This window comes from Brachyhypopomus gauderio, chromosome 12 (genome assembly GCF_052324685.1).
Source record: "Brachyhypopomus gauderio isolate BG-103 chromosome 12, BGAUD_0.2, whole genome shotgun sequence".
NCBI classification, from domain to species: domain Eukaryota; kingdom Metazoa; phylum Chordata; class Actinopteri; order Gymnotiformes; family Hypopomidae; genus Brachyhypopomus; species Brachyhypopomus gauderio.
In genome coordinates this window covers 24248685-24259671 of record NC_135222.1, presented here as the reverse complement: position 1 = coordinate 24259671, position 10987 = coordinate 24248685, and the positions used below count along the sequence as shown (strand labels likewise).

The 10987-nt window shown below is 43.5% G+C and overlaps 1 protein-coding gene across 9 annotated transcripts in view; it reads left to right on the top strand.

Annotated features, from left to right (window-relative positions):
• Positions 1–787: 787 nt before the first annotated feature.
• The window catches only part of LOC143528313 (myosin IXB), a 56410-nt gene continuing 46210 nt past the window's right edge, over positions 788–10987 (top strand). For 8 of the 9 annotated variants that reach the window (XM_077023994.1, XM_077023995.1, XM_077023993.1 and 5 more), the window contains exon 1: positions 2312–2664. The gene's annotated coding sequence lies outside the window, so the exon portion shown is untranslated. Of the gene's footprint in view, positions 968–2311; positions 2665–10987 lie in introns of those variants that run through there. The other variant, XM_077023990.1, reaches the window with a different exon arrangement.

The window sequence follows — 10987 nt, the reverse complement described above, 5'->3', positions numbered from 1 at the left end:
AGAACACAACAAGAGTTAACAGTATGTATCCATCCAGTAACATAAATTTGACATTGTTGGGTAGTATAGTGGTTCAGTAGATGGCATGGGGAAAAGACGTCAGAATCATTCCAGATGAAAGCAATATGAAATATTTGTGGGTGAATTCTTAATGCAAGCTAGGGTAAGCTACGTAGACAGTGTTATCACCCACCACATGATCAAACCAGACTGTCAAACACCAAGTGATGGAAGGTGTTGTGGAGTCATGCGATCAAGAATGGTGTCCTAAAATGGGTGTCATGAGATGTTATTTTCTTTAAATGGGTTGCGATTTTGTAAGATCACATGTCTGTATTACTTCCTTTGTTTTTCACTGGGCTTATGAAAAATCTATCAGAATAATATATTGAGAAATATTCGTGAAAACGTGTGGAGGTGTGTCTCCAGTTTTGTAGAATACTAATCCATCAATCGTGTTCGTTCACGAAACGTCATCTTAAGTCTATAACTGAGCTTATGGCGTCTTGGTGTACATACAACACAACGATTTTTGGTCAGATCAGCGAGATTTTCAGCGAGAATAAGCGGACACCGACATCTGTGTGTACATTTGTGTAATTACAAGTTTGATTCGAAACTGAAAGGCTGTGCTGCTCAAACATTGCCACTAGACGGCGCTGTCTGCTTTCCCTATTAATAGACTACCAACGCCGAAAGGCGTAATGATTTTACACAATGTGTAATTACGTAATTGCAACGTTTAGTTTTGGTTGGCGTAAACATACAATCAACAACGAATACAACTATAAAGATCTATATAAAGACCTATTTCACGTAGCACTTTATCTCTCTTCGTCATTTCATTGACGCCTGTGAAAGCCACGTTGAACATTTTACGGTAACACTGAACAGATTCACAGTCCTCAAGTCCGCAAGTTTTAAAATCGCATGGAGAAACTCAACTACTATTTTAAAAATTAATAAGGTAAGCACCGTGTCGGTATTCTCGTCAATTATTCATGAAACTCTCCATAATGTTTTGAATTATCAACACTTTTGCCCAGTAATTTATTCGGCCTACTCCCGGCTGACATTCTGGACTTGATCAATGAGCCATTTCATCAGGACGTTTATGGTGGTGTTAACACTGTTATCAGGACTCTTCTGAAGATCTCATTATTCTCAACTAGACCAAGTTCAAATATTCCCCTTCTAGACAAAGTCACTGAAGACTTCGTTTCTATTCCGTTTGGTATACAACTGTCTCAAATCTAGTAGCTAAAAGTACATGATTGGCTCCAATATATTGTGTGAAGATGAAACTCATGACTAGATTCACTTTTAACCTACATTAATGTAGACCAATATACACAACAGCTCGGGTAATGAAAAGATCATTTAAATGGGTCAGGAACGAGACTTGCGCTGTTCTGACATTTTGTATTTTGTGTCAAATAGCTTAAATAATTCTGGCCTTCAGGTCGATCACAGTACAGAAACAAGATTTCTTAAGAGTCTAACTGATCTTAACGTGAATCAAAATGCAACGTGTGCATGATTTTGTCTCAGATCTGGACTACTGTAAGGCTCTTTCTAGCCTCTCTGACTCCGTCTCTAGCAGAGATGAGAATTTCGACACACATGAGAATGGAAGAGCATATTTCACCTACTGTCAGACTGTTGCACCAGCTATCAAAACTGAAATTAATATACTCTTATACGCCTTCAAATGTCTCGCCCCCATCACCATTTGAATTGATTATTATATGAGGTCCTGCAAGAACCGTCAGATCTACTGACAGTCACATAATAGTAATATTCACCATGACTGGGTGACACAGTCTTTTCTCACTGTGGCCCTAAGCTGTGAAAGTATCTAATGAGCCGAGAGCTCCCGACAATCTGGGCACATTAGAGAGGATCAAAACCTATACGTTCATTTAGCCTTTAATCGACCTCAGGACTTCTGTATTTTATTTCCCAGTTTATCTTATTTATTGCATTACATTTTTCTTACATTTTTTGTTGCTGTTTGCTTTATATATATTTTGTTTATTGTAAACTGTATCTTTTTGTAAACATTGTTTTAACAAGTGCTATATAAATAAAACTTATTACAGCTATTGCTGTTAATCGACCAGTCTGTTTAAAACACGTAAACGCTTTTGACATACAATAGTTAACTATAATTTTCTGCGACAACTAAACGATGATCCGTGATATTCTGAGGGGCAGGTAGAAGTGATCTGCCCCTCTCCGGCCGTGTGGGGTCGCCCCAGGCGCGTATGAAACTACCCCCCCCCCCCCCCCCCCCCCCCCGTGTTTCCTCTGATCTGAGACACAGAGGAAGTGTGCTAGCCAGGAGAAGCGAGCTCAAATAAGTGATGAATGGCTACATATTAGTTCAGAGGGTCATCCAGAAACGCTTAGCGGTGTGTAGATTGTATGGTTAGACCCGAAGACCCGGTACGTGACCCGCTGTTGGTCCCGTGGACGTGAGAAGGTTTGGGGAGAAGATCAAACTGGAGCAGCGCTAGTGTAGCTCAGCTAGCTGGTTCAACTTCAACAGCGGCTGGAGACTCCCACAGACAGCACTTCTTGGTCTTTCCAGGGATATATATATATCTATATATATTGTCGCTGAGACGCTTTTAGATGAATAAGGGGACTATCAATAAAGGGGTAAGTTCACGAGGTCTTTATTCCTCATAATCCCACTTGTTGGACCAGTTTCTGGGTCTGCTGAGGTCAGTTGGCTGTGAAACGCGCTTTTGTCTTCTGTGTTGTGGTAGCGCAGCTCTGAGCTGCTGGAGACGGGAACATGGCATCGATATAATAGAAATGTACGGTTCACAGCGAAATAATGTTCATTATAAAAGTACATGGCTGTATATCGGTAGCCGGTTCACCTAAAGTAAACTCAAATAAACTGAAGTAAGCTGGTGCCACAGCGGGTTGCACGTTGGACGAGTTGTAGTGCAGGTTATAATCCTACAGATATTAGTGTTGGGTATGTTAACACAATGTTGAGTTGTAGAGCTGTTATGTTGTAAGGTTATAATCCTGCAGATATTAGTGTTGGGTATGTTAACACAATGTTGAGTTGTAGAGCTGTTATGTTGTAAGGTTATAATCCTGCAGATATTAGTGTTGGGTATGTTAACACAATGTTGAGTTGTAGAGCTGTTATGATGTAAGTTTATCCTGCAGATATTAGTGTTGGGTATGTTAACACAATGTTGAGTTGTATATCTGTTATGCTGTAAGTGTATCCTGCAGGTTTTAGTGTTGGGTATGTTAACACAATGTTGAGTTGTAGAGCTGTTATGTTGTAAGGTTATAATCCTGCAGATATTAGTGTTGGGTATGTTAACACAATGTTGAGTTGTAGAGCTGTTATGTTGTAAGGTTATAATCCTGCAGATATTAGTGTTGGGTATGTTAACACAATGTTGAGTTGTAGAGCTGTTATGTTGTAAGGTTATAATCCTGCAGATATTAGTGTTGGGTATGTTAACACAATGTTGAGTTGTAGAGCTGTTATGATGTAAGTTTATCCTGCAGATATTAGTGTTGGGTATGTTAACACAATGTTGAGTTGTATATCTGTTATGCTGTAAGTGTATCCTGCAGGTTTTAGTGTTGGGTATGTTAACACAATGTTGAGTTGTAGAGCTGTTATGCTGTAAGTGTATCCTGCAGGTTTTAGTGTTGGGTATGTTAACACAATGTTGAGTTGTAGAGCTGTTATGATGTAAGTTTATAATCCTGCAGATATTAGTGTTGGGTATGTTAACACAATGTTGAGTTGTATATCTGTTATGCTGTAAGTGTATCCTGCAGGTTTTAGTGTTGGGTATGTTAACACAATGTTGAGTTGTAGAGCTGTTATGTTGTAAGGTTATAATCCTGCAGATATTAGTGTTGGGTATGTTAACACAATGTTGAGTTGTAGAGCTGTTATGATGTAAGTTTATCCTGCAGATATTAGTGTTGGGTATGTTAACACAATGTTGAGTTGTATATCTGTTATGCTGTAAGTGTATCCTGCAGGTTTTAGTGTTGGGTATGTTAACACAATGTTGAGTTGTAGAGCTGTTATGCTGTTAATCCTGCAGATATTAGTGTTGGGTATGTTAACACAATGTTGAGTTGTAGAGCTGTTATGCTGTTAATCCTGCAGGTTTTAGTGTTGGGTATGTTAACACAATGTTGAATTGTAGAGCTGTTATGCTGTTAATCCTGCAGGTTTTAGTGTTGGGTATGTTAACGCAATGTTGAGTTGTAGAGCTGTTATGCTGTTAATCCTGCAGGTTTTAGTGTTGGGTATGTTAACGCAATGTTGAGTTGTAGAGCTGTTATGCTGTTAATCCTGCAGGTTTTAGTGTTGGGTATGTTAACTAGCGTGTTAATCTGAAAACATTGGGGAAAGTCGTCGGTTTAAGGACGTCATTATACAGATTCACTCCTGTATTGTGTTCCTCTCTATCCATACAGCTAACGTAACGCCAGATTAACGTAACGCCAGATTTACGTAACGCCAGATTAGCCCCCGAAGTTTCTTCACCTTGCCAACTTGGATGAAAGACTGAAGTTGGCACCAAATTACGATCTTGTCTCACATCGCTTCGTCCAAGTTTGGTTGAAGCGTCCTTAGATGGCTGTCCTAAGTAGATAACGTGAGGCTGCTGTTTGCTATCCTCGCAGCCACTCCCAGAGCCCGGCGAATCGTGCGGTTCCGCCGCGGGTCCGGACGCCTCCGGTCGCCCTGCTGCATGAGTAACGTCTGAGTGCAGCTGTGGAAAAGTCGAGTCACCGAGGAGAAAATCGGGAGAAGAAGGAAACGAGAGAAGAAATGTTGGCGTGTCGGACGTGGCCGAGTTTTTTTTTTTGTTTTTCTGCACCTAGCAGTGTTTAATGGGTCAACACGCCCGTCCGAGTCGTGTACCGTATGACCGGTACATGACACACACGTCCCCGCCGTCCGGTACCAAGAACACGGGCAGAGCCATGGCGTGAGCCGGCCAGGACGGTGCACTTCCATAAGGCCGCAGCAGGAAATTAACTTAGACCGGTGAACAGACAGCTGCCACCGTGGTGGTAAATTCTTTTATTGCATGGAAATCCATGGACACATTTAATTTATTTGGAAGTGATTATCTTGGTTTAGGTCAGGCATTAAGATGTTCTACCCCGGGGGTCTGCAGCCAAGTTTGGTCATGCACTTATAAACTGAAAGCCACTTCTAGTGTTCAAGCAACAAGAAAACAGCTCCTATAAACAAACCACCGGGGTTGTTGCAGACCTTTCAAAGTCGGCAGAATATTAATTTTGTTGAGCTAAAGCATGATCTCAGAAATGCATCTTTTTTTTGTGGTCATGAGTCCTCTAATCCATGCGCGTCCACAAGCAGCCTAACGCGGATGCAGGAGGGCGTGTCTGTCAGGAGATGAAGGCTACATGGTGCCAAGATATGTGGTGTGGATTTCCCATGATGCACAAAATGGTGCTAATGTATGGAAATTTTTTAGGTTCAGATTTATCTTTTTTTAAAAAGTGAACATGCCAGGGATGGTATTTCCCAGCCCTGATGGCTGCTCTGTTCTGGCAGCTCTGTTGCCAGTCAAGCCAAGTTTATAAATAACCATAATTACAGTGTATGTATAAGAAAAAAAAATGGGTCTGGCCATTTGGGAACAGCCCTATTTGCTCTCGGTCCTGGTTGCACTTAGCCGCACCATCTTTTCAACAAAACTAGGCTGAGGAATCTCAGAGTCATGATGTTTTAGGGACAAAGTGAGTTCCAGGCCAGTGCTGGTGATTGATCGTTCTTGTCAGCGGCAACCACAGCTTTTCTGCGCTTACTTATTTGTATGTGGGGACAGTTGGATTTTATAGCATAAATATCTTCTTTTGGGATCACCTCATGTTCTATCTAGAAGCGTAAAGGTTGTAAAAGAGATGAGACTGTCCTGCTGGGAATAGACTGTCCTGCTGGGAATAGACTGTCCTGCTGGGATTAGACTGTCCTGCTGGGATTAGACCTGTCCTGCTCTTCAGTTTGGGATCTGAATTTGCCTGCTTTTGTGGTTGGGCATCTAATTGTTTGAGACCTGTTGCTACGTTTAAAAATGGCTCATATTCGAGTGCAAAAACTGCCGCTGTCAACATATCTGATGCTGATATGGAGGTGCTTCGCAATGTGATGTGCACATTGTAATCTTCACTGGACTACTCAGTTTGACTCTGTATGCAGTCGTAAGGGCTACAGTGCCATAGGATGGCGTGTAAAACAAGCAGCTGGGTGAAGAAAGTGTTTTGCAAACACATTCTTACAGCTCCCAGCACTGCAGATACAGCCTAGATGATGGCGTCTGTTGTCAATAGCTGTAATTAGTTCTCTTTGTCATTTTGCAATTCAGTTGGTTAGACTTCTGTCTACTGGGCTCGAGTTCATTATGACTTGGTTGCCTGGATGTTCCAAGGTGCTGGTTGCTGGTTGTGGGGCAGGAATGTGTGGACGTGGACCCAGACTGGTGCACTGAACGTCTGGGAGCGAGAGCTTCTCTCTGGGGAGTAAGCAGACCTCCTCTGATCCTCTTTTCCCCCAAAACTGGAAAAACTGGCAGACGCACAAAAAAACAAGTCAAGATGGCCTTGCTAAGTTGGGGCTGCCATCTGACCCTGATTTATCGCCAGCGGTCTGTCCATCATCAAACTGCAGGACGGACGCTCCTGGCTCCGGGCCTTTTACGAAGGAGCCGTCACTGATGCCGGCTCGGTGATGACTTGTCCACCCCCGTTTGCCACTGAGTTATACGCTGAGCTCATGCAGGAAATGCCCTGTCTGGTGTGTGGACTGTGTGTCAGACGTGGTAAAACCCCCTCTCCTCATTCTACTACTGCAACCCTCTCCATCTCCACCCAGCTGTCCTGCTCTACACGCACGCCATATTGAATACCTTCCTGATGAGGATATGCCTCAGACCGCAGGGGGCGTGTATATGTATATAAATATATGGAGTGAATTGCAGTGATGTACACAAGGTCTCCAGATTTAAAGAGAAACAGGATGTTTCATGAGCTGTGCGGGCAAAGTAGAGCATGCAGATATGTGTATATATACATGTACATACTGGAGTTTTGCACCTTCTAATCTGCAATTCTGAATTCACTGGGATATTCAAACAGCTTTGTGTTTACCTCATAGGACTGTGGCATCAAAGCTCTGATTATAAATGCACAGGCATTCATTTGCAAGAGCAACGACCCGGTGATCTCGGAAAACCAGAGGCTAACACACCCCGTCTTCAGATTGAGGCTTTGTGCATTTGGTACAGTTTGTGTTTATGTAGATCACTGCCATTGCTTAAAAAAAAGGTTCTTAATTGTGGCATGTCTGCGATAACATAGGTTAGTAGATTAGACGCAGAGGGCAAGCTGTGTGTCTTTGGTCCTGTGCTCCCATTGTTAAATTTTTGTGCTGATATTTCATTATGGGGTACAGAACCGAAGCTCGTTTGTCATGCGTTCTGTTGTCCTTAGGGGTGTGCCTGAGCTCGGTTTCACCCGAACAAAGATGGCTGAAGGTAAACTAGAAGAGTGCTCTTGGTTTACTATAGCAGCAACGATGTATTTACTAAGAGTTTAACAAAGATGCTGTAGTGTAATCGTAATTCAGCCTGATGAGGGGCAGGGGTGCGAGAAGCAGCACTAGAATGAAGACTGGGAGTTTTAGAACAGATTATAACATAAGCACCGGTAATCTTAACTTATTCTGAACGTTTGCCCAGGTTTCCCTCCTGCTATGTGGAGGGGAAGGCATCTAACTTGATAAATGTTAATAGTATGAGAGGATTTAAGCTTTTGTTTTGCTTGCCAGAACAAGTTGAATTAATGGAATTTATCGTGTTGTGTTGCTCACTTGAAACCTCTACACGTCCTTGTTTGAGACCAACTAGCTGCAGGAACACACTGAACATCTGTGAGCAGTGTCTGCTCCAGCGTCCACTTTAAAGCAGAGCACTGCTGTCAGCCAAAAACAAAGTGAAAGACCAATAAAGCAAGTTTTAGATGAGGAATTAAAAAATAGAAAGTTTTATATGATGGTCATGATAATTTGAACATACGAAACCGTCCCCTTGAGGCAAACGAGGGTTCATATTTTTGCTCCATTTGTTTCTTGGCTTGCGTCTCCGGGTTGCAGCAGTCAGGCTGGGTCCTGAATGGCAAAACTAAGTCAGAAAGGCGTGGCTGTGCTTGGTGACGTGAGCTTGTGTTTGAATGTGAACTAATCTCCAGATCTCTGTAATGGCTGAAGAAACAGAATAAACAGCAGTAGTTCTCCTTAGTCTGATTAATGGCTTGATCTGTAATGTCTTTTGGTTGAAAATGGCAAATAAACCTGAAACATGAGAGACCAGGTTGAGCTGTTTGTCCTTAAAGCTGATAGCCCACTAAGATATGGCAGTAAGTAAGCCCGTGATTAGTTGCAGCTTGTACTGAACGGCACAAACACTCGTTTCAGCTGGACTCCCACAGGTCCTCCACCGCCAGCAGACTGTTGGGCTGGTGAAAGGTTCATTACGGGTCTACTCGCTTCTCCCTCTCCATTGAGTTTGAGTGAACATGGAGGTCCCACCACACTCGGTACTTTCAAGATGTCTTCAGGATCCTGCAGAAAAAAAACTCCTGTCTCCTGTATGGTGCACGTGTGCCAGCCTGCGTGACCCAGTCGAAGTGTTTTTTGTTTCTTCTCATTGCACATGCAACCTTGTGCAGGCACGTGCAGAGACGGCTCGGTGGTTGGGGAAGGGAAGTTTTAGACTTGCGCTTGAAGGTAAGACTGCCCTAGCATGGCTCTGTGACTGTGGTTTGCAGCATAGAGCTCGTGCAAGAGGTAGATTGGTCCTGTGTAAAGTAAACGTGCTCATACTACTGCTGTAGGCTGCGTAGCCTGGTACCGTCCCTGTGAAGGTGGGTTTTACCTGGAGACCCCTGGAGACCCAACTTTGATTCAGCAGCCCTAGCTTGAACACTGAAATGCCTCTAAATGATCTGATTGTACTGCCACGAACGCTCCAGTGAACACAACCTGACGGTCAAAATCTTGTACGGGGTTTTGTTGCAGTGGTGTTGCTTGCCAGCAGGTAGAATCAGTAACATCAACTGGTTGATATCAACACAAACTGAAGCACCTTATTTCCCCTTTGACATACAATTTCTATGCATTATTTGCAATGCTAATGGAACTTTAATTTCAAAATTGTCATCAGTAGCACAAAAGACACTAGGGCTGAATGTAAACATTATATTATTCGCATATTTGTTCGTTGGGTGGGAAGTTCATTTGGGCAAGAGGTTAAATGTGGGAAACAGTAAAATGCATTTTATCAGCACATTCCTGTACTATATTATAGTTTTAATTGCGATTTTATAATGTGGAAAAATATTCCATCCGAGTTCAAGTTCCTGACATCCTGTCCACTCAAAGTGTTTTTTCAGTAATGTTACCTAAGGGGAGTGGAGAACGAATAATTTGAAGCCATTTGCTTTTATGAGATCACCGACCAGTAGGTTTGTGTCACAGTGAAAGAGGGCTAACATTGTACCAATACATTTAGCTAGTGAGCTAAGGCTTTGAGCAGACAGCATTATAATGGTATCATTTCATGTGTTCACATTCACTAACAGTCAAAAGTTATTTTCTTTTAGCCAAGAGGAATGGCTAAGCCTTTCCCTCTCATGTAACCCCCCCCCCCCCCCCCCCCCCCCCCCAGGGTAAAGAGAAGGAAATGAGAAAATGTGTGTTAAAAGAATGTCTGTCCCAGTGAGCAGTTTTACAGCTTTATATGAACTTGTGCGGGACTCTGTTTCGGTCTGCTAGCTGGCTATGAGGAGCACAGGCCGACCGTGAGCCCAGTGTGGATCTGCTTGTCCTGCAGACGCTCCCTAGCAGAGCGAACCTGTCTGGCTTCATGAAGCTGGAGCCCATGTGTGGAGGCAGGCACCAGCCCACTGCTGAAACGACCAGCAGTGTGTTTATTGAGCTCCGCTACAGCCGGTCTTGAATTCTCCCCAGAGAGAGGTCTCTCATTCATCCTGCCCAGGCTTCCTTCAATAAAACGTTTCTCTGGCTGTGTTCTCTGTCTCGGACAGTGTGAGAGGATCTGCTAACCTGGAGTAGCACACACTGGCCAGGCAGCTTTGAAGTAAATATTAGCCCAAATTGTTGCAAAGGTACTTTCGTGTAGATAGGGAAATAGAAATCTACATGTGTGTCCTCTGTGCTGCTGAGAGACTTTTAGTTGTCCTGCCCCTGCCAACCCCCACTAGAACTTCCATCTGCTAAAAGACTTATGGACCTTAAAACTAGGTGATCTTTAAACAAAAGCCCTATTTCTGGTTCACCCGCACATTCCTGTTTGAGACAGCCATTTCATTCAGAACAGCCCCAGCTGCGTTTGGGCTCCATAATGAATTCACAGCTGAATTACCCCAGGACGTGATTTGTTTTATTGTTTATTTTTTCTTCCTTTCTTCTTCTGTTCCTCTGGGACATGGTGCTGGGAGTTCAGCCAAACGCACACGTCTCCAGCGCGGAGGTGCAGAAGGAGGTCTGAGCTGCACGCCGGCCGTCTACTCCGTAGCAAAAGGGCGAGTGAAGTAGATCTCGGTTGATCAGAGGTCTGTGCAGCGCTGAGGACTTTTGTTTTGGAGACCCTCCCCTGTTAGTAGATGGGGAGGCCACGAAGGCTGCTTTGTGTGGTTTTCCTCAGAGTACGGACGACAAACTGACCATCCGACATGGAGGATGGCAGGCGGACAGTCGTGGAAGGCGCACAGGTCCTGTTCTGAAACGCTGGAGCAGTCCTGACTCACGCGGTAACAGGATTGTTTTGGTGGCTCAGTGCTGAGTATGTGAGTGAGCGATTACTTATGCTGCTCTCACCACTGACTAATGACTTTACTCTGACCTTCACTTACTGTCATCAGGACCCAAACC